A 24,750-nucleotide genomic window follows, 5' to 3' on the forward strand; every position below is an offset into this window, starting at 1 on the left:
GTCGACTGGGGCTCGACATGTGCCGATGGTGGTCGAGGCAACCGCCCGCACCACAGCCCAGTATGTGCCGATGGTGTTTGATGCAATCACCCGCACCAGGGGCCATCTTGTACCGATGGTGGTCGAGGCAACTGCCCGTACCAGGGCCCATCTTGTACTGATGGCGGTCGAGGCAAGTGCCCGTACCAAAAGGCAGCCTGTGCCGATGATGGTCGATGCATGTGCCATCACCATACGCCATCTTTTGCCATTGATGGTCGAGGCCTTGGCCGAAGTTCAATTTTGAGCGACGATGCACATGCCAGGCTCGAGCATGTGTTGACCTAGGCATACGTAGTGCACTCCCAGTCTAAGATCGGGTCAGACTGAGGGTTGCGGTAGCAGGACCCGTAGTAGGATTGATAGCATGCAGAGGTGATTGGGTCGATCCTTGGCTTACGCATCCTGCCTTTCTAGCCGGCTGAGTGCCCGCATGCTCATTTCATGCGTTGACTTAAGCATAAGGAGTTCATCCCCAGTCTAAGCATACAAAGTTCATTTCCAGTCTAAGATCGGATTAGACTAAGGGTTGCTGCAGCAGGACCAATAGCAGTATCGGTAGCACGCAGGGGGGACCAAGACGAACCCCAGCATGTGCATTCTACCTCTCCGGTCGGCTGAGCGTCCGTACGCTCATTTCATGGGTTGGCTTAGGCATACAGAGTTCATTCCATGTCTAAGCCCCATTCGGACCGAGGGTTGTGGTAGTGGGATCAACAGCTCGTAGAAAGGGACCGGGTTGATCCTCGGCTTGTGCATTATGCCTCCCCGACCCCCTCAGCACCCGCACGCTCGTTTCATGGGTTAACTTAGGCATACGGAGTTCATTCCCAATCTAAGCATATAGAGTTCATTCCTAGTCTAAGATCGAATCGGTAGCGGGATCGACAGCAGCACGCAGAGGGTGATCAGGTCGATCCTCGGCTTACGCATTCTGCCTCTCCGATCGGCTCAGTGCCCGATGCTCGTTTCGTGGGTTTGCTTAGGCATATGGAGTTCATTCCATGTATAAGCCCCAGTCGGATCGATGGATGCGTAGCGGGATCGATAGCACACAGAGAGGGACTGGGTCGATCCTCAGCTTGCGCATTTTGGCTCTCTGGCTGACTAAGCACCCGCACGCTCGTTTCATGGGTTGATTTTCGCATACGTGGTGCATTCCTGGTCTAGACCAACCAAGGGCCAGAGGCTATCGATGGCATTTGGGGGAACAACCGAGGGGGACCAGCAGTGGGATCCTTGGTCAGCTCGCGCATCTCGCTCCAAATGGTTAGTTCGATGCTCGTATGCTCGTTTCGGGGGTCGACCAAGGCTCGACATGTGTCGATGGTGGTCGAGGCAATTGCCCGCACCACGGCCCAGCATGTGCCGATGGTGTTCGATGCAACTGCCCGTACTAGGGGCAATCTGGTGCCGATGGTGGTCGAGGCAACCGCCCGCACCAGGGCCCATCTTGTGCTGATGGTGGTCGAGGTAACCGCCCGTACCAGGACCTAACTTGTGCTGATGGCGGTCGAGGCAAGTGCCCGTACCAAAGGGCAGCCTGTGCCGATGATGGTCGATGCATGTGCCATCACCATGCACCATCATGTGCCATTGATGGTCGAGGCCTTGGCTAAAGTTCGATTTTGAGCCAGGATGCACATGCTGGGCTCGAGCATGTGCTGGTGCCACATTTTTTTCGCTCGAGGCACCATCGCCGGAGCATCATCGGAGAACCTAACCGATGGCATTGGGGGTTCCAATGATTGGGGGGGCCGGGGGGTTTACGAACATGATGTGCAATGGGTGCTGGTACTTGGCCCTTATATTGGCCCCCTATCCCTCATCAAACCTCGAGAACTCACACCCCATTAAGAGCATTAAAGTGTCTGAAATGGGGACATTTTTTTCAAACGGTCACGAAATCTTCTCCACTTTGAGTTTTTAGCTGAATTTGTTGGTGCGTGCCAACAAAAAATTCAAGGATCACGTCTACCAAATTTGGGGCCAAAACTCGTTCTAAAAAAATTTTAAAAAATCCCGAACCGTAAAAGATTAAAAAATCGTGAACAATAGAAAACAGGTCGTCTTGCCACGAAACTTCACATGAAGGCTTAGGGGACCATTGTATGAATTTACAAGCCATAAGAATGGTATTGGCATGGCAGAAATATGTAGATATGCCTGAACCCACCTACCACTCGATCGATCCACGACTTGCACGTCCCGCCTCTCCGACCGACTAAGTACCCGCACGCTCGTTTCGTGGGTTGACTTAGGCATACATAGTGCACTCCCAGTCTAAGGTTGGATCGGATCGAGGGTTGCAATAGTAGGACCCGCAGCGGGATCGATAGCATGCAGAGGGGTCCCGATCCATCCTCGGCTTATGCATCCTGCCTCTCTGGCCGGCTAAACGCCCATACGCTCGTTTTATGGGTTGACTTGGGCATACGGAGTTCATCCCCAGTCTAAGCATACGGAGTTCATTCCCAGTCTAATATCAGACCAGATCGAGGGTTACGGTAGCAGGACCAGTAGCAAGATCGATAGCATGTAGGGAGGATCAGGCTGATCCCCAGCTTGCTCATTCTACCTCTCTGGCCGACTGAGTGCCCGCACGTCATTTCGTGGGTTAGCTTAGGCATACGGAGTTCATTCCATGTCTAAGCCCCAGTCGAACCGAAGGTTGTGGCAGCGGGACCAGTAGCACGTAGAGGGGGATCAGGCTGATCCCTAGCTTACGCATTATGCCTCTTCGATCGGCTCAGCGCCCGTACGCTCGTTTTGGGGGCCGACCGGCAGCATTGGGGGTTCTAACGATTAGGGGTCCGGGGGGTGTGCGCACATGATGTGCGATGGGTGCTGGTACTTGGCCCTTATATTGGCCCCCTATCCCTCATCAAACCTCAAGAACTCACACCCCCTTAAAGAGCATTTGAGATTTTATAGGTTTGCTCCCAGTAACCATTAAAGTGTTTAAAATGGGGACATTTTTTTCAAACGGTCAGAAAATCTTCTATACTTCGATTTTTTAGCTGAATTTGTTTGTGTGTGCCAACAAAAATACAAGGATCACGTCTACCAAATTTGGGGCCAAAACTCCTTCTAAAAAAATTTTAAAAAATCCCAAATCGTAAATAGTTTCAAAAATCGTGAAAAATAAAAAACGGGTTGTCTTGCCATGGAACTTCACATGAAGGCTTAGGGGACCATTGTATGAATTTAAAAGCCATAAAAATGGCATTGGCATGGCAGAAATATGAAAATGTGTCTGAACCCACCTACCACTCAATCGATCCACGGTTTGTGCATCCCGCCTTTCCGGTCAGCTAAGTGCCCGTACGCTCGTTTCGTGGGTTGCCTAGGCATAGGTAGTGTGCTCTCAGTCTAAGATTAGACCGGACCAAGAGTTACGGTAGCAGCACCCGCAGTGGGATCGACAGCACGCTGAGGGGACCGAGTCAATCTCGGGCTTGCGCATCCTGCCCCTTTGGCCGACTGAGTGCCCGCACGCTCATTTCGTGGGTTGACTTAGGCATACAGAGTTCATCCCCAGTCTAAGCATACGGAGTTCATCCCCAGTTTAAGCATACGGAGTTCATTCCCAGTCTAAGATTGGACCGGATCGAGGGTTGCGACAGTAGGACCAGTAGCAGGATCGACAGCACACAGAGGGGGATCGGGCTGACCTCGACTTACGTATTCTGTCTCTTTGACCGGTTGAGCCCCCGTACGCTCGTTCCATGGGTTGGCTTAGGCATACGGAGTTCATTCCATGTCTAAGCATACGAAGTTCTTTCCCAGTCTAAGATCAGATCGGTAGCAACATGCAGAGGGGGACTGGGCCAGCTGAGTGCCCGCACGCTCATTTCGTGGGTTGACTTAGGCATACGTAGTGCGCTCCCAGTCTAAGATCAGACCGAATCGAGGGTTGCGGTAGCAGGACCCGCAGCGGGATCGACAGCACGCAGAGGGGACCGGGTCGATCCCTGGCTTGTGCATCCTACCTCTCTGGCCGACTGAGCACCCGGATGCTCATTTCATGTGTTGACTTAGGCATACGGAGTTCATCCCCCATCTAAGAATACGGAGTTCATTCCCAATCTAAGATCAGACCGAACCGAGGGTTGTAGTAGTAGGACCAGCAGCAGGATCGACACATGCAGGGGGGGATCGATCCGATCCCTGAGTTGCACATTCTACCTTTCTGGCTGGCTGAGCGCCCGCACGCTCATTTCGTGGGTTGGCTTAGGCATACGAAGTTCATTCCATGTCTAAGCCCTAGTCGGACTGTGGATTGTGGTAGCAGGGCCAGCAGCACGCAGAGGGGGACCGGCTGATCCTCGGCTTGTGCATTATGCCTCTCCGATCGGCTCAGCACCCGTACGCTCGTTTCATGGGTTGACTTAGGCATATTGAGTTAATTCATGTCTAAGCATACAGAGTTCATTCCCAGTCTAAGATCGGACTGACAGCAACACGCAGAGGGGGATCTGGCCGATCGTCGACTTACGCATCCTATCTCTCTGACCGACTGAGCGCCCGCACGCTCGTTTCGTGGGTTGACTTAGGCATACGGAGTTCATTCTCGATCTAAGCACCAACTGGACCGAGGGACCCGTTACGGGATCGACAGCACGTAGAAGGGGATCGGGCCGATCCTCAACTTACGCATTCTGGCTTTCCGACAGGTTGAGTGCCTGCACGCTCGTTTCATAGGTTGACTTAGGCATACGTAGTGCATTCCCGATCTCGACCAACCAAGGGCTAGAGGCTATCGATGGTGTTTGGGGCAACAACCGAGGGGGACCAGCAGCAGGATCCTTGGTCGGCTCACCCATCCCACCCCCAGCTATCGGTTCGATGCTTGCACGCTCTTTTTGAGGCCGACTAGGGCTCAACATGTGCCGATGGTGGTCGTGGCAACTGCCGTACCACGACGCAGCATGTGCCGATGGTGTTCGATGCAACCGCCCACACCAGGGGCCATCTTGTGTCGATGGTGGTCGAGGCAACCGCCCACACCAGGGCCCAGCTTGTGCCGATGGCAGTCGAGGCAAGTACTCGTACCAAAGGGTAGCCTGTGCCGATGATGGTCGATGCATGTGCCATCACCATGTGGCATCATGTGCGATTGATGGTCGAGGCCTTGGCCAAAGTTTGATTTTGAGCCATGGTGCACATGCTGGGCTCAAGCATGTGCTGGTGCCACATTTTTTTTGCTTGGGAAACCATTTCCGGAGCATCATCGGAGCAATGCCGGAGAACCTAACTGGCAGCATTGGGGGTTCCAACAATTGGGGGGCCAAGGGGAGTACGCACATGATGTGTGATGGGTGCTGGTACTTGGCCCATATATTGGGCCGCTATCCCTCATCAAACTTAGAGAACTCACACCCCCTTAAAGAGCATTTGAGATTTTATAGGTTTGCTCTAGTAGCCATTAAAGTGTCTGAAATGGAGACATTTTTTTCAAACGATCACAAAATCTTCTCCACTTCGAGTTTTTAGTTGAATTTGTTTGTGCGTGCCAACAAAAATACAAGGATCACGTCTACCAAATTTGGGGCCAAAACTCCTAAAAAAATTTTAAAAATTCTCGAACCGTAAAAAGTTTCAAAAATCGTGAAAAATAGAAAATGGGTCATCTTGGCACGAAACCTCACATGAAGGCTTAGGGGACCATTGTATGAATTTACAAGCCATAAAAATGGCATTGGCACGATAGAAATATGAAGATGTGCTTGAACCCAGCTACCACTCGATCGATCCACGGCTTGCGCATCCCGCCTCTCCGGTCGGCTAAGTGCCCACACGCTCGTTTCGTGGGTTGACTTAGGCATACGTAGTACGCTCCTAATCTAAGATTAGACTGGACCAAGGGTTGCAGCAGCAAGACCGTAGTGGGATCGATAGCACGCAGAGGGGATCGAGTCGATCCCCAGCTTGTGCATCCTGCCTCTCTGGTCGGCTGAGCGCCCGTACACTCGTTTCGTGGGTTGACTTAGGCATACGGAGTTCATCCCCAGTCTAAGCATACGATGTTCATTCCCAGTCTAAGATCTGACCGGACTGAGGGTTGCGATAGCAAGACCAGCAGCAGGATCCCCCTCTTAGGCATACGGAGTTCATTCCATATCTAAGCCCTAGCCGGATCGAGGGTTATGGCAGTGGGACCAACAGCACACAGAGGGGGATCGGGCCAATCCTCGACTTGCGCATTATGCCTCTCTGGCTTGTTCAGCACCTCGCACACTCATTCTGTGGGTTGACTTAGGCATACAGAGTTCATTCCCAGTCTAAGCATACGGAGTTCATTCCTAGTCTAAGATCGGATTGGCACTAGCACGCAGAGGGGGATCGAGCCAATCCTCGACTTGCGCATCCTGCCTCTCCGACCGGCTGAGCACCCGCACGCTTATTTCATGGGTTGACTTTGGCATACAGAGTTCATTCCCGATCTACGCCCCAACCGGACCGAGGGACCCACAGCGGGATCGACAGCATGCAGAGGGGGATCAGGCTGATCCTCGACTTGCGCATTCTGGCTCTCTAGTCGGCTGAACGCCCGTACGCTCATTTCGTGGGTTGACTTAGGCATACGTAGTGCATTTTCGATCTCGACCAACCAAGGGCCAGAGGCTATCGACGTCGTTTGGGACAACAATCGATGGGGACCAATAACGGGATTCTTGGTCAACTCATGCATCTCGTCCCTAGCGGTCAGTTCGGTTCCCCTACACTTATTTCGGGGGCTAACCGGGGCTCCGCATTTGTCGATGGTGGTCGAGGCAACCACCCACACCACGGCCCAGCATGTACCGATGGTGTTCGATGTAATCGCCCGTACTAGGGGCCATCTTGTGCCAATGGTGGTTGAGGCAATCGCCCGCACCAAGGGTCGGCATGTGCCACTGCTGATCGAGGCAACCAATCCCACCAGGGCCCAGCTTGTGTCGATGGTGGTCGAGGCAAGTGCCCGTACCAAAGGGTAGCCTGTGCCGATGATGGTTGATGCATGTGCCATCACCATGCGCCATCATGTGCCATTGATGGTCGAGGCCTTGGCCGAAGTTTGATTTTGAGCCACGGCGCACAGGCTGGACTCAGGCATGTGCTGGTGCCACATTTTTTTTGCCCGGGGCACCATCACTGGAGCATCACCGGAGAACCTAACCGGCAGCATTGGGGGTTCCGACGATTGGGGGGCCGGGGGTATGCCCACATGATGTGCGATGGGTGCTGGTACTTGGCCTTTATATCGGCCCCCTATCCCTCATTAAACATTGACAACTCACACCCCCTTAAAGAGCATTTGAGATTTTATAGGTTTCCTCCCAGTAGCCATTAAAGTGTCTGAAATGGGGACATTTTTTTCAAACGGTCACAAAATCTTCTCCACTTTGAGTTTTTAGCTGAATTTGTTTGTGCATGCCAACAAAAATAAAAGGATCACGTCTACCAAAATTGGGGCCAAAAGGCCTTCTAAAAAAATTTTAAAAAATCCTGAACCGTAAAAAGTTTTGAAAATCGTGAAAAATAAAAAACGGGTCGTCTTTCCACGAAACTTCACATGAAGGCTTAGGGGACCATTGTATGAATTTAGAAGCCATAAAAATGGCATTGTTACGGTAGAAATATGAAGATGTGCCTAAACTCACCTACCATTCGATCGATCCGCGGCTTGCGTATCTCACCTCTCCGATAGGCTAACTACCCACACGCTCATTTCATGGGTTAACTTAAGCATACGCAGTGCACTCCCAGTCTAAGATCGGATCGGACTGAGCGTTGTGGCAGCAAGACCCGCAGCAGGATCGACAGCACGCAGAAGGGACCGGGTCGATCCTCGGCTTACATATCCTGCCTCTCTGGCCGGTTGAGTGCCTGTACACTCATTTCGTGGGTTGACTTAGGCATACGGAGCTCATCCCCAGTCTAAGCATACGGAGTTCATTCCCAGGCAAGATCAGACTAGATCGATGGTTGCGACAGCATGACCAGCAGCAGGATCGGCAGCACGTAGGAAGGGACCGGGCCGATCCCCGACCGAGTACTCGTACGCTCATTTCGTGGGTTGGCTTAGGCATACGGAGTTCATTCCATGTCTAAGCCCCAGCCGGATCAAGGGTTGTGGTAGCAGAACTGGCAGCATATAGAGGGGGACCGGGCTGATCCCCGGCTTGCGCATTATGCCTCTCTGACCGGCTTAGCGCCCGTACGCTCATTTCATGGGTTGAATTAGGTATACGAAGTTTATTCCCAGTCTAAGCATGCGGAGTTCTTTCCCTGTCTATGATCGAACCGGTAACAGCACACAAAGGGGGATCGGGTTGATCCTCGGTGTGTGCATCCTACCTCTTCGACCGGCTGAGCACCCACTCGCTCGTTTCGTGGGTTAACTTAGGCATATTTAGTTCATTCTCGATCTAAGCCCCAACCGGACTGAGGTACCCACAGCAGGATCGGTAGCACGTAGAGGGGGATCGGGCCGATCCTTGACTTGCGCATTCTGTCTCTCCGATTGACTGAGCACCCGCACGCTCATTTCATGGATTGACTTAGGCATACATAGTGCATTCCCGATCTCGACCAACCAAGGGCTAGAGGTAATTGATGGCGTTTCGAGCAACAACTGAGGGGGACCAGCAGTGGGATCATTGGTCGGCTCATGCGTCCATTTCCAGTGATTGGTTAGGTGCTCGCACGATCATTTTAGGGGCCAATCGGGGCTTGACATGTGCCGATGGTAGTTGAGGCAACCGCCCGTACCACGGCCTAGCATGTGCCGATGGTGTTCGATGCAACCGCCCGCACCTGGGGCAATCTTGTGCCAATGGTGGTCAAGGCAATCACCTGTACCAAGGGCCGAGATGTGCCAATGGTGATCGAGGCAACTGCCCGTACTAAGGCCTAGCTTGTGTTGATGGTGGTCGAGGCTAGTGCCCGTGCCAAAGGGCAGCTATGCCGATGATGGTTGATGCATGTGCCATCACCATGTGCCATCATGTGCCATTGACGGTCGAGGCCTTGGCCGAAGTTCAATTTTAAGCCATGGTGCACATGTTGGGCTCGAGCATGTGCTGGTGCCACATTTTTTTCACTCGGGGCACCATCACCGGAGAACCTAACCGACGGCATTGGGGGTTCCGACGATTGGGGGGTCGGGGGGTGTGCACACATGATGTGCGATGGGTGCTGGCACTTGGCCCTTATATTGGCCCCCTATCCCTCATCAAACCTCGAGAACTCACACCCCCTTAAAGAGCATTTGAGATTTTATAGGTTTGCTCCCAGTAGCCATTAAAGTGTCTAGAATTGGGACATTTTTTTCAAACGGTCACAAAATCTTCTCCACTTCGATTTTTTAGCTGAATTTGTTTGCGCGTGTCAATAAAAATACAAAGATCATGTCTACCAAATTTGGGGCCAAAACTCCTAAAAAAATTTTAAGAAATCCCAAACCGTAAAAAGTTTCAAAAATCGTGAAAAATAGAAAATGGGTCGCCTTGCCACCAAACTTCACATGAAGGCTTAGGGGACCATTGTATGAATTTACAAGCCATAAAATTGGCATGGTAGAAATATAAAGATGTGCCTGAACCCACCTACCACTCGATCGATCCACGGCTTGCGTATCCCGCCTTTCTGGTCGGCTAAGTGCCCGCACGCTCGTTTCGTGGGTTGACTTAGGCATACGTGGTGCGCTCCCAGTCTAAGATCAGACCGGACCAAGGGTTGCGACAGCAGGACCCGTAGCGGGATCGACAGCACGCAGAGGGGATCGGGTCAATCCCCGACTTGCGCATCCTGCCTCTCTGGCCGGTTGAGTGCCCGCGCACTCATTTCTCGAGTTGACTTAGGCATACAGAGTTCATCCCCAGTCTAAGCATACAAAGTTCATTCCCAGTCTAGGATTGGATCGGACTGAGGGTTACGGCAGCAAGACCAGCAGCAGGATCGACAGCACACAAGAGGGGATCGATCTGATCCTCGGCTAGCGCATTCTGCCTCACTGGCCGGTTGAGCACCCGGACGCTCGTTTCATGGGTTGGCTTAGGCATACAGAGTTCATTCCATGGCTAAGCCCCAGTCGAACTAAGGGTTGTGGCAGCGAGACCGACAGCACGTAGAGGGGGACCGGGTCGATCCTCGGCTTGTGTATTCTGCCTCTCCGACCGACTGAGTGCCCACACACTCATTTCGTGGGTTGCCTTAGGTATACGTAGTTCATTCCATGTCTAAGCCCCAGCCGGATCGAGGATTGTGGCAGTGGGACTGACAGCACGTAGAGGGGGACCGGGCCAATCCCTGGCTTGCGCATTATTCCTCTCCGATCGACTCAATGCCCGCATGCTCGTTTCGTGGGTTGACTTAGGCATACAGAGTTCATTCCCAGTCTAAGATCGGACCGACAGCAGCATATAGAGGGGAACCAGGTCAATCCTCAGCTTGCGCATCCTGCCTCTCCGGTCGGTTGAGCGCCCCCACGCTCAATTCATCGATTGACTCAGGCATACGGAGTTCATTCCCAGTCTAAGCCCCAATAGGATCGAGTGACCCGTAGCGGGATCAACAGCACATAGAGGGGGACCGGGCCGATCCTCGACTTGTACATTCTAGCTCTTCGGTTGGCTGAGCACCCGCACGCTCATTTCATGGGTTGACTTAGGCATACGTAGTGCATTCCCGATCTCGACCAACCAAGGGCCAAAGGCTATCGATAGCATTTGAAGGGGACCAACAGTGAGATCCTTGGTCAGCTCGTTTATCTCATCCCCAGTGGTAGGTTCAGTGCTCGCACGCTCATTTCGGGGGCCGATCAGGGCTCAGCATGTGCCGATGGTGGTCGAGGCAACCACCCGCACCACGGCCTAGCATATGCCGATGGTGTTCAATGCAACCGCCAGTACCAGGGGCCTTCTTGTGCTGATGGTGATCGAGGTAACCGCTCGTACCAGGGGCCATCTTGTGCTGATGGTGATCAAGGTAACTACCCATACTAGGGCCCATCCTATGTCGATGGTGGTCAAGGCAAGTGCTCATACCAAAGGGTAGCCTGTGCCGATGATGGTCGATGCATGTGCCATCACCATGCACCATCATGTGCCATTGATGATCGAGGCCTTGGTCGAAGTTCAATTTTGAGCCACGGTGCACATGCTGGCATCGGGCATGTGCTAGTGCCACATTTTTTTCATCTGGGGCACCATCACCAGAGCATCGTCAGAGAACCTAACTGACAGAATTGGGGGTTCTGACGATTGGGGGGGTCGAGGGGTGTCCACACATGATGTGCGATGGGTGCTGGTACTTGGCCCTTATATTGGCCCTCTATCCCTCATCAAACCTCGAGAACTCTCACCCTCTTAAAGAGCATTCAAGATTTTATAGGTTTACTCCCAGTAGCCATTAAAGTGTCTGAAATTGGGACATTTTTTCAAACAATCACAAAATCTTCTCCACTTTGAGTTTTTAGCTGAATTTGTTTGTGCGTGCCAACAAAAATAAAAGGATCACATCTACCAAATTTGGGGCCAAAACTCATTCTAAAAAAATTTTAAAAAATCTTGAACTGTAAAAAGTTTCGGGGGCCGACCAAGGCTCAGCATGTGCCGATGGTGGTCGAGGCAACCGCCCGTACCATGGCCCAGCATGTACCGATAGTGTTCGATGCAACCGCCTGCACCAGGGGCCATCTTGTGCCGATGGTGGTCAAGGCAATTGCCCACACCAAGGGCCGGCATGTGTCGATGGTGATCGAGGCAACCGGCCCCACCAGGGCCCAGCTTGTGCAGATGGCGGTCGAGGCAAGTGCACGTACCAAAGGGCAGCCTGTGTCGATGATGGTCGATGCATGTGCCATCACCATGCACCATCATGTGCCACTGATGGTCGAGGCCTTTGCCAAAGTTCAATTTTGAGCCACGGTGCACATGCTGGGCTCGGGCATGTGCTGGTGCCACATTTTTTTCGCCCGGGGCACCATCGTCGGAGCATCGTCGGAGAACCTAATCGATGGCATTGGGGGTTTCGGTGATTGGGGGGTCGGGGGGTGTGCGCACATGATGTGCGTGGGTGCTGGTACTTGGCCCTTATATTGGCCCCCTATCCCTCATCAAACCTCTAGAACTCACACCCCCTTAAAGAGCATTTGAGAGTTTTTTAGGTTTGCTCCCATTAGCCATTAAAGTGTCTGAAATGGGGACATTTTTTTCAAACGGTCATAAAATCTTCTCCACTTCGAATTTTTAGCTGAAGTTTTTTGTGCATGCCAACAAAAATACAAGGATCACATCTACCGAATTTGGGGCCAAAACTCCTTCTAAAAAACTTTTAAAAAATCCCGAACTACAAAAAGTTTTAAAAATCGTGAAAAATAGAAAACGGGCCATCTTGCCACGAAACTTCAAATGAAGGCTTAGGGGACCATTGTATGAATTTATAAGCCATAAAAATGGCATTTTATGGCTTAGTAGGATCGATAGCATGTAGAGGGGGATCGGGCCGATCTTCAGCTTGCGCATTCTAGCTTTTCGGTCGACTGAGCACCCGTACGCTCATTTCATGGGTTGACTTAGGCATACGTAGTGGATTCCCGGTCTCGACCAACCAAGGGCCAGAGGCTATCGACGGCGTTTAGGGTAACAATCGAGGTGGACTAGCAGCGGGATCCTTGGTCGACTCGCGTATCCCCCCTAAAGGTCGGTTCGGTGCTTGCACGCTCGTTTCGAGGGTCGACCAGGGCTCAGCATGTGTGGATGGTGGTCGAGGCAACCGTCCACACCATGGCCCAGTATGTGCTGATGCTGTTCGATGCAACTGCCCGTACCAGGGGCCATCTTGTGCCGATGGTGGTCTAGGCAACCGCCCGCACTAGGGCCCAGCTTATGCCGATGGTGATCGAGGCAAGTGCGCGTACCAAAGGGCAGCCTGTGTCCATGATGGTTGATGCATGTGCCATCACCATGCATCATCATGTGCCATTGATGGTTGAAGCCTTGGCCGACGTTTGATTTTGAGCCACGGTGCACATGCTGGGCTCGGGCATGTGCTGCTACCACATTTTTTTCACTCGAGGCACCATTGTCGAAGCATCACCAGAGAACCTAACCGGTGGCATTGGGGGTTTCGGTGATTGGGGGGCCGGGGGGTGTGCGCACATGATGTGCAATGGGTGCTGGTACTTGGCCCTTATATTGGCCCCCTATCCCTCATCAAACCTCAAGAACTCTCACCCCCTTAAAGAACATTTGAGATTTTATAGGTTTGCTCCCAGTAGCCACTAAACTGTCTAAAATACGAAAATTTTTTTCAAACGGTCACAAAATCTTCTCCACTTTGAGTTTTTAGCTGAATTTGTTTGTACGTGCCAACAAAAATACAAGGATCACATCTACCAAATTTGGGGCCAAAACTCCTAAAAAAATTTTAAAAAATCTCGAACTGCAAAAAGTTTCAAAAATCGTGAAAAATAGAAAACGGGTCATCTTGCCATGAAACTTCACATGAAGGCTTAGGGGACCATTGTATGACTTTACAAGCCATAAAAATGGCATTGACACGGCAGAAATATGAAGATGTGCCTAAACCCACCTACCACTCGATCGATCCATGGCTTGTGCATCCCGCCACTCCGACCGGCTAAGTGCCTGCATGCTCATTTCGTGGGTTGACTTAGGCATACGTAGTGTGCTCCCAATCTAAGATCAGACCAGACCGAGGGTTGTGGTAGCAGGACCCATAGCAGGATCGGCCACATGCAGAGGGGACCAGGTCGATCCTCAACTTACGCATCCTGCCTCTCTGTCTGGTTGAGCGCCCGCACACTCGTTTCGTGGGTTGAGTTAGGCATACTGAGTTCATCCCCAGTCTAAGCATACGGAGTTCATTCCCAGTCTAAGATCGGACTGGATCGAGGGTTGCGATAGCAAGACCAGTAGTAGGATCGACAGCATGCAAGGAGGGATCGGGCCGATCCCCGGCTTACGCATTCTACCTCTCCGGCCAGCTGAGCTCCCGCACGCTCGTTTCATGGGTTGGCTTAGGCATACAGAGTTCATTCCATGTCTAAGTCCTAGCCGGACCGAGGGTTGTGGCAGTGAGATCGGTAACACATAGAGAAGGACCGGGTCGATCCCTGGCTTGTGCATTATGCCTCTCCGGCCTGCTCAGCTCTCGCACGCTCGTTTCATGGGTTGTTTTAGGCATACGGTGTTCATTCCCATTCTAAGCATACAGAGTTCATTCCCAGTCTAAGATCGGATCGGTAGCAGCATGCAAAGGCAGATCGGGTCGATCCTTGGCTTGTGCATCCTACCTCTTCGATCGATTGAGCACCCGTACGCTCGTTTCATGGGTTGACTTAGGCATATGAAGTTCATTCCCGATCTAAGCCCCAACCGGTTCGAGGGACCCGTAGCGGGATTGACAGCACGCAGAGAGGGAACGAGTCAATCCTCGGCTTGTACATTCTGGCTCTCCGATCGGTTGAGCACCTCCACGCCCATTTCATTGGTTGACTTAGGCATACATAGTGAATTCCCGATCTTGACCAACTAAGGGCCAGAGGCTACCGACGGCATTTGGGGCAACAACCGAGGGGGACCAGTAGCGGGATCCTTGGTCGGCTCGTGCATCCCACCCCCAACAGTTGGTTCGATGCTCGTACACTCATTTTGGGGGCCGATCAGGGCTCGACATGTGCCGATGATGGTCGAGGCAACCGCTCGCACCACGACCCAGCATGTGCCGATGATGTTCGATGCAACTGCCCCGCACCAGGGGCCATCTTGTACCGATGGTGGTCGAGGCAATCGCCCGCACCAGGGGCCATCTTGTGCCGATGGTGGTCAAGGCAATCGCCCACACCAAGGGTCGACATGTGCCGATGGTGATCAAGGCAACCGCCCGCACCAAGGCCCAGCTTGTGCCGATGGCAGTCGAGGCAAGTGGCTGTACCAAACGGTAGCCTGTGCCGATGTTGGTCGATGCATGTGCCATCACCATGCACCATCATATGCCATTGATGGTCGAGGCCTTGGCTGAAGTTCAATTTTGAGCCACGGTGCACATGCTGGGCTTGGGCATGTGCTGGTACCACATTTTTTTTGCCCGGGGCACCATCGTCGGAACATCATCGGAGAACTTAACCGACGGCATTGGGGGTTCCGACGATTGGAGGGGTTGGGGGGTGTGTGCACATGATGTGCGATGGGTACTAGTACCTGGCCCTTATATTGGTCCCCTATCCCTCATCAAACCTCTAGAACTCACACCCCCTTAAAGAGCATTTGAGATTTTATAGGTTTGCTCCCAGTAGCCATTAAAGTGTCTAAATTGGGGACATTTTTTTCAAACGGTCACAAAATCTTCTCCACTTCAAGTTTTCAGCTGAATATTTTTATGCGTGCCAACAAAAATACAAGGATCAGGTCTGCCGAATTTGGGGTCGAAACTCCTTCTAAAAAAATTAAAAAAAATCTTGAACCGTAAAAAGTTCCAAAAATTGTGAAAAATAGAAAACAGGTCGTCTTGCCACGAAACTTCACATGAAGGCTTAGGAGACCATTGTAGGAATTTACAAGCCAAAAAAATGGCATTGGCATGGCTGAAATATGAAGATGTGCCTGAACCCACCTACCACTCGATCGATCCACGGCTTGCGCATCGGCCTCTCCGACCGGCTAAGTGCCCGTACGCTCGTTTCGTGGGTTGACTTAGGCATACATAGTGTGCTCCTAGTCTAAGATTGGACTGGATGAAGGGTTGCAGTAGTAGGACCCACAGCGAGATCGACAGCATGCAGATGGGATCGGGTCGATCCCCAGCTTACGCATTCTACCTCTTTGGCCGGCTGAGGGCCCCACATGCTCGTTTCGTGGGTTGACTTAGGCATACGGAGTTTATCCCCAGTCTAAGCATACGGAGTTCATTCCCAGTCTAAGATCAGACCGGATCGTGGGTTGCGACAGCAAGACCAGCAGCAGGATCGGCAGCACACAGTAGGGGATCGGGTCAATCCTCGGTTTAGGCATTCTACCTCTCCGGCCAGCTAAGCACCCGCACGCTCATTTCATGGGTTGGCTTAGGCATACGGAGTTCATTATATGTCTAAAACCCAGCCTGACTGAGGGTTGTGGCAACGGGATCGATAGCACGCAGAGGGGGACCGAATCGATCCCCAGCTTGCGCATTATGCCTCTCTGGATGGCTGAGCACCCGCACGCTCGTTTCGTAGGTTGACTTAGGCATACGGAGTTTATTCCCAGTCTAAGATCGAACCGACAGTAGCACGTAGAGGGGGACCGAGCCGATCCTCGACTTGCACATCCTACCTTTTCGATCGGCTGAGCGCTCGTACGCTCGTTTCGTGGGTTGACTTAGGCATACGGAGTTCATTCTCGGTCTAAGCCCCGACCGGGCCGAGGGACCCGTAGTAGGATTGGTAGCACACAGAGGGGGACAAGGTCGATCTTCAACTTGTGCATTCTGCCTTTCCAATTGGCTGAGCGCCCGCAAGCTCGTTTCATGGGTTGACTTAGGCAAACGTAGTGCATTCCCGATCTCGACCAACCAAGGGCCAGAGGCTATCAATGGTGTTTGGGGTAACAACTGAGGGGGGCCTGCAGCGGGATCCTTCATTGGCTAGTGCATGCAGCCCCCAGCGGTCGGTTCGGTTCTCGCACGCTCGTTTATAGGGCCAATCGGGGCTCGACATGTGCCAATGGTGGTCAAGGCAACCACCCACACCACGGCCAAGCATGTGCCAATGGTGTTCGATGCAACTGCCCGTACCAGGGGCCATCTTCTGTCGATGGTGGATGAGGCAGCTGCCCGCACCAGGGCCCAGCTTGTGCTGATGGCGGTCAAGGCAAGTGCCCATACCAAAGGGCAGCCTGTGCCAATGATGGTCGATGCATGTGCCATCACCATGCCCCATCTTGTGCCATTGATGGTTGAGGCCTTGGCTGAAGTTTGATTTTGAACCACGGTGCACATGTTGGGCTCAGGCATGTCCTAGTGCCACATTTTTTTGCCCAAGCACCATCATCGGAGCATCGCCGGAGAACCTAACCGATGGCATTGGGGGTTCCCGTGATTGGGGGGCCGGGGGGTGTGCGCACATGATGTGCGATGGGTGCTGGTATTTGGCCCTTATATTGGCCCGTTATACCTCATCAAACCTCGAGAACTCACACCGCCTTAAAAAGAATTTGAGATTTTATAGGTTTGCTCCCAGTAGCCATTAAAGTGTCTGAAATGGGGACATTTTTTTCAAACGGTCATAAAATCTTCTCCACTTCCAATTTTTAGCTGAATTTGTTTGTGCATGCCAACAAAAATACAAGGATCATGTCTACCAAATTTGGGGCCAAAACGCCGTCTAAAATTTTTTTAAAAATCTCGAACCGTAAAAAGTTTCAAAAATCATGAAAAATAAAAAGGGGTCATCTTGCCACGAAACTTCACATGAAGGCTTAGGGGACCATTGTATGAATTTACAAGCCTTAAAAACAGCATTGGCATGGCAGGAATATGAAGATGTGCCTGAACCCACCTACCACTCGATCGATCCACAGCTTGCGCATCCCACCTCTCCGGTCGGCTAAGTGCCCGCATGCACGTTTCGTGGGTTGACTTAGGCATACGTAGTGTGCTCCTAGCCTAAGATCAAATCGAACCGAGGGTTACGATAGTAGGACCCTGAGTGGGATCGGCAGCACATTGTGAGGACCGGGTCGATCCTTAACTTATGCATCCTGCCTCTCTGACCGACTGAGTGCCCGCACGCTCGTTTCATGGGTTGACTTAGGCATATGGAGTTCATCCCCAGTCTAAGCATACGGAGTTCATTCCCAGTCTAAGATTAGATCAGACCGAGGGTTGCGGCAGCAGGATCGACTGCAAGCAGAAGGGGATCGGGCCATCCCTGACTTGCGCATTCTACCTCTCTGACCGACTGAGCACCCGCACGCTCGTTTCGTGGGTTAGCTTAGACATACGGAGTTCATTCCAAGTCTAAGCCCTGACAGGATTGAGGGTTGTAGCAACGGGACAGGTAGTACGTAGAGGGGGACCGGGCCAATCTCTGGCTTGCACATTATGCCTCTTCGATCTGCTCAGCGCCCGCATGCTTGTTTCATGGGTTAGCTTAGGCATACGGAGTTCATTCCATGTCTAAGCCCCGACCGGACCGAGGGTTGTGGCAACGGGACTGGCAGCATGTAGAGGGGGACCGGGCCGATCCCCGGCTTGCACATTATGCCTCTCTGGTCGGCTCAGCGCCTGCACGCTCATTTCGTTGGTTGACGTAGGCATACGGAGTTCATTCCCAGTCTAAGCAAATGGAGTTCATTCCCAATCTAAGATCAGATCGGCAGCAGCACGTAGAGAGGGATCGAGCCGATCCTCACTTGCACATCCTGCCTCTTTGGTTGGCTGAGCGTTCGTACGCTCGTTTCATAGGTTGACTTAGGCATATGGAGTTCATTCTCGATCTAAGCCCCAACCTGATCGAGGGACCCGTAGCGGGATCGACAGCACGCTGAGGGGGACCAGGCCGATCCTCAGCTTACGTATTCTAGCTCTCCGATTGGCTGAGCACCCGCATGCTCATTTCATGTGTTGACTTAGGCATACGTAGTGCATTCCCGATCTGGACCAACCAAGGGCCAGAGGCTATCGATGGTGTTTGGGGTAACAACCGAGGGGGACCAGCAGCGGGAACCTTGGTCGGCTCACACATCTAGCCCGCAGTGGTCGGTTCAGTTCTCGCACACTAGTTTTGAGGGCCGACCAGGGCTTGACATATGCCGATGGTGGTCGAGGCAACCGTCCGTACCACGGCCAACATGTGCTAATGGTCTTCGATGCAACTGCCCGTACCAGAGGCCATCTTGTGCCAATAGTGGTCGAGGCAGTTGCCCGCACTAGGGCCCAGCTTGTGTCGATGATGGTCGAGGCAAGTGCCCGTACCAAAGGGCAACCTGTGTCGATGATGGTCGGTGCTTGTGCCATCACCATGCCCCATCATGTGCCATTGAGGGTTGAGGCCTTGTCCGAAGTTCAATTTTGAGCCACGGTGCACATGCTGGGCTCGGGCATATGCTGGTGCCACATTTTTTTCACCCAGGGCACCATCGTCGGAGCATCGTCGGAGAACGTAATCGACGGCATTGGGGGTTTCGACGATTGGGGAGCCGGGGGGTGTGCACACATGATGTGCGATGGGTGCTAGTACTTGGCCCTTATATTGGCGCCCTATCCCTCATCAAACCTTGAGAACTCACACCCCCTTAAAGAGAATTTGAGATTTTATAGGTTTGCTCCCAGTAGCCATTAAGTGTCTGAAATGGGGACATTTTTTTCAAACGGTCATAAAATTTTCTCCACTTCCAGTTTTTAGCTGAATTTGTTTTTGCGTGCCAACAAAAATACAAGGATCATGTCTACCAAATGTGGGGCCAAAACACCTTCTAAAAAAATTTTAAAAAATCTTGAATCGTAAATAGTTTCAAAAATCATGAAAAATAGAAAAGGGTCGTCTTGCCACAAAACTTCACATGAAGGCTTAGGGGACCATTGTATGAATTTACAAGCCTTAAAAATGGCATCGGCACGGTAGAAATATGAAGATGTGCTTGAACCCATCTAGGCATGGAGATCGAGGCAACCGTATGCTCCAGGGCCCAACTTGTGCCATTGATGTTGGGCTCGGGCATGTGCTGGTGCCACATTTTTTTCCCTCGGGGCACCATCGCCAGAGTATCGTCGGAGAACCTAACCGGTGGCATTGGGGGTTTTGACGATTGGGGGGCCAGGGGGTGTGCGAACATGATGTGTGATGGGTGCTGGTACTTGGCCCTTATATTGGCCCCCTATCCCTCATCAAACCTTGAGAACCCACACCCCCTTAAACAGCATTTGAGATTTTATAGGTTTGCTCCCAGTAGCCATTAAAGTGTCTAAAATGGGGACATTTTTTTCAAACCGTCACAAAATCTTGTCCACTTTGAGTTTTTAGCTAAATTTTTTTGTGCATGACAAAAAAAATAAAAGGATCATGTCTACCAAATTTGGGGCCAAAACTCCTTCTAAAAAAATTTAAAAAAATCCTGAATCGTAAAAATTTTAAAAATTATGAAAAATAGAAAACGGGTCGTCTTACCACGAAACTTCACATGAAGGCTTAGGGGACCATTGTATGAATTTACAAGCCATAAAAATGCCTTTGGCATGGCAGAAATATGAAGATGTGCCTGAACCCACCTACCACTCGATCGATCCATGACTTTCGCATCCCGCCTCTCCGGCTGGCTAAGTGCCCGTACGCTCATTTTGTGGGTTGACTTAGGCATACGTAGTGCTCTCCTAGTCTAAGATCAGACCGAACTGAGGGTTGCAGTAGCAGGACCCACAGCGGGATCGACAGCACACAGAGGGGATCAGGTCGATCCTTGGCTTGCACATCCTGCCTCTCTAGTCGACTGAACGCCCGTACATTCGTTTCGTGGGTTGACTTAGGCATACGAAGTTCATCCCCAGTCTAAGCATACGAAGTTTATTCCCAGTTTAAGATCGGACCGGACCGAGGGTTGTGGTAGCAGGACCAGTAGCAGGATCGATAGCACGTAGAGGGGGACCGGGCCAATCCTCGACTTACGTATTCTGCCTCTCCAGCCGGTTGAGTGCCCGCACGCTTATTTCATTTATTGGCTTAGGCATACGGAGTTCATTCCGTGTCTAAGCCCCAACCGGACCGAGGGATATGGCAGCGGGATCGACAGAATGCAGAGAGGGACTGGGTCGATGCTCGACTTGCCCATTATGCGTCTCAGGCTGGCTCAACGCCCGCACGCTCATTTCGTGGGTTGACTTAGGCATACGGAGTTTATTCCCAGTCTAAGCAGATGGAGTTCATTCGTAGTCTAAGATCAACGGGTAGCAGCACCCAGTTGGGGATCGAGTCGATCCTCGGCTTACGCATCCTACCTCTCCGGTGTGCTGAGCGCCCGTACACTCGTTTCATGGGTTGACTTAGGCATACGGAGTTCATTCCCGATCTAAGCCCCAATCGAACCGAGAGACCCGCAGTGAGATCGACAGCATGCAAAAGGGGATCGGGCCGATCCTCGGCTTCCACATTCTGGCTCTCTGACCGACTGAGCGCCCACACGCTCATTTCATGGGTTGACTTAGGCATACGTAGTGCATTCCTGGTCTCGACCAACCAAGGGACAAAGGCTATCAAGGTGTTTGAGGCAACAACCGAGGGGGACCAGCAGTAGGATCCTTGGTCGATGCACGCATCCCACCCCTAGCGGTCGGTTCGGTTCTCGCACGCTCGTTTTGAGGGCCGACCGGAGCTGGGCATGTGCCGATGGTGGTTAAGGCAATCGCCTGCACCATGGCCCAGCATGTGCCGTTGGTGTTCGATGCAACCACCCACACCAGGGGCCATCTTGTGCCGATGGTGGTTGAGGCAACCACCCGCATCAGTGCCCAACTTGTGCCGATGGCGGTTAAGGGAAGTGCCCGTACCAAAGGGTAGCCTGTGCCGATGATGGTTGATGCATGTGCCATCACCATGCGCTATCATGTGCCATTGATGGTCGAGGCCTTGGCCAAAGTTCAATTTTGAGCCACGATGCACATGCTGGGGTCGGGCATGTGCTGGTGCCACATTTTTTTCGCCCGGGGCACCATCGTCGGTGCATCATCAGAGAACCTAATCGGATGCATTGAGGGTTCAGACGATTGGGGGGGCCGAGGGGTATGCATACATGATGTGTGATGGGTGCTGGTACTTGGTCCTTATATTGGCTCCCTGTTCCTCATCAAACCTCGAAAACTCACACCCTCTTAAAGAGCATTTGAGATTTTATAGGTTTGCTCCCAGTAGCCATTAAAGTGTCTAAAATAGGGACATTTTTTTCAAACGATCACAAAATCTTCTCCACTTCGAGCTTTTTAGCTGAATTTGTTTGTGCTTGCCAACAAAAATACAAGGATCATGTCTACCAAATTTAGGGCCAAAACTCCTTCTAAAAATTTTTTAAAAAATCCCGAGCCGTAAAAAGTTTCAACAATCGTGAAAAATAGAAAACGGGTCGTCTTGCCACGAAACATCACATGAAGGCTTAGGGGACCATTGTATGAATTTACAAGCCATAAAAATGGCATTGGCACAGCAGAAATATAAAGATGTGCTTGAACCCATCTACCACTCGATCGATCCACGGCTTGCACATCCGGCCTCTCCAGCTGGCTAAGTGCCTGCACGTTCATTTCATGGGTTGACTTAGGCATATGTAGTGTGTCACGGGCTCTGACCTTAGACTCAGAATCCATGCAACAGGATCGACAGCACACAGGGGGGACCGGGCTGATCCCCGACTTGCGTATTCTACCTCTCCGACCGGTTGAGCCCTCGCACGATCATTTTGTGGGTTGGCTTAGGCATACGGACTTCATTCCATGTCTAAGCCCCAGTCATACCAAGGGTTATGGCAGTCGGACCGGTAGCATGCAGAGGGGGACCGGGCCAATCCCTGGCTTGCGCATTATGCTTTTCCAGCCTGCTCAGTGCCTACACACTCGTACCGATGGTGGTTGAGGCAATCACCTGCACCAAGGGCCGGCATGTGCCGATGGTGATTGAGGCAACCGCCCACACCAAGGCCCAGCTTGTGCTGATGGCGGTCGAGGCTAGTGCCCATACCAAAAGGCAGCCTGTGCCGATGATGGTCGATGAATGTGCCATCACCATGTGCCATCATGTGCCATTAATGGTCGAGGCCTAGGCCGAAGTTTGATTTTGAGCCACGGTGCACATGCTGGGCTCCGGCATGTGCTGGTGCCACATTTTTCTCTCCCGGGGCACCATCGTCGGAGCATCGCCAGACAACCTAACTGGCGGCATTAGGGGTTCCACCAATTGGGGGGGCTAGGGGGTGTGCGCACATGATGTGCGATGGGTGCTGGTACTTGGCCCTTATATTGGCCCCCTATCCCTCATCAAACCTTGAGAACTCACACCCCCTTAAAGAGCATTTGAGATTTTATAGGTTTGCTCCCAGTAGCCATTAAAGAGTATGAAATGGGGACATTTTTTTCAAACGGTCACAAAATCTTCTCCACTTCGAGTTTTTAGCTGAAATTTTTTGTGCATGCCAACAAAAATACAGGTATCAGGTCTACCAAATTTGGGGCCAAAATGCCTTTTAAAAAAATTTTAAAAATCATGAACCGCAAAAAGTTTCAACAATCATGAAAAATAGAAAACGGGTCCTCTTGCCACGAAACTTCACATGAAGGCTTAGCGTACCATTGTATGAATTTACAAGCCATAAAAATGGCATTGGCATGGCAAAAATATGAAGATGTCCCTGAAGCCACCTACAACTCGATTGATCCACGCCTTGCACATCCCGCCTCTCCGGTCGACTAAGTGCCCACACACTCGTTTCGTGGGTTGACTTAGGCATATGTAGTGCGCTCCCAGCCTAAGATCGGATCGGACCGAGGGTTGTGATAGTAGGACCCGCAGTGGGATCGACAGCACACAGAGGGGATCGAGTCCATCTCTGGCTTATGCATCCTACCTCTCTAGCCGGCTGAGCACCCATACGCTCATTTAATGGGTTGACTTAGGCATATAGAGTTCATCCCCAGTCTAAGCATACGGAGTTCATTCCTAGTCTAAGATCAGACTGGACCGAGGGTTACGACAGCAGGACCAGCAACAGGATCGGTAGCACGCAGGGGGGACCAGGCCGATCCCTAACTTTCACATTCTGCCTCTCCGACCGACTGATCACCCACACGCTTGTTTTTTGGGTTGGCTTAGGCATACGGAGTTCATTCCTTGTCTAAACCCCAGTCGGATCGAAGGTTGTGTTAGCGAGACCGGTAGCACGGATAGGGGGACCGTGTCGATCCCCAGCTTGCGCATTATGCCTCTCCGACCGGCTCAGTGCCCGCATGCTCGTTTAGTGGGTTGACTTAGGCATACGGAGTTCATTCCCAATCTAAGCATATGGAGTTCATTCCCAGTCTAAAATCGGACCGGTAGTAACACGTAGTGAGGGACCAGGCCGATCCTCAGCTTGCACATCCTACCTCCCTGGTCGGCTAAGCGCTCGCACGTTTATTTCATGGGTTGACTAAGGGATACGGAGTTCATTCCCGGTCTAAGCCCCAATCGAACCGAAAGACCTGTAGCGGGATCAATAGCAGGTAGAGGGGGATCAATCGATCCTCGATTTATGCATTTTGGCTCTCCGATCGGCTGAGCGCTTGGACGCTCGTTTCATTGGTTGACTTAGGCATATATAGTGCATTCCCGATCTCGACCAACCAAGGGCCAGAGGCTATCGACGACATTTAGGGCAACAACCGAGGGGGACCAGCAGTGGGATCCTTGGTCAGCTCACGTATCCTGTCCCCAGCGGTCGGTTCAATGCTCGCACGCTCGTTTCAGGGGTCGACCCGGGCTCGACATGTGCTGATGATAGTAGAGGCAACCGCCCGCAACACGACCCAGCATGTGCCGATGGTGTTCGATGCAATCGCCTGCCCCAGGGGCCATCTTGTGCCGCTGGTGTTGAGGTAACTGCCTGCACCAGGGCCCAGCTTGTGCTCATGGCGGTCGAGGCAAGTGCCCGTACCAAAGGGCAGCCTGTGCCGATGATGGTCGATGCATATGCCATCACCATGCGCCAT

The sequence above is a fragment of the Durio zibethinus genome, chromosome 2, assembly GCF_047325235.1.
Source record: "Durio zibethinus cultivar Kanyao isolate XHJ-2024 chromosome 2, ASM4732523v1, whole genome shotgun sequence".
Classification (NCBI taxonomy): domain Eukaryota; kingdom Viridiplantae; phylum Streptophyta; class Magnoliopsida; order Malvales; family Malvaceae; genus Durio; species Durio zibethinus.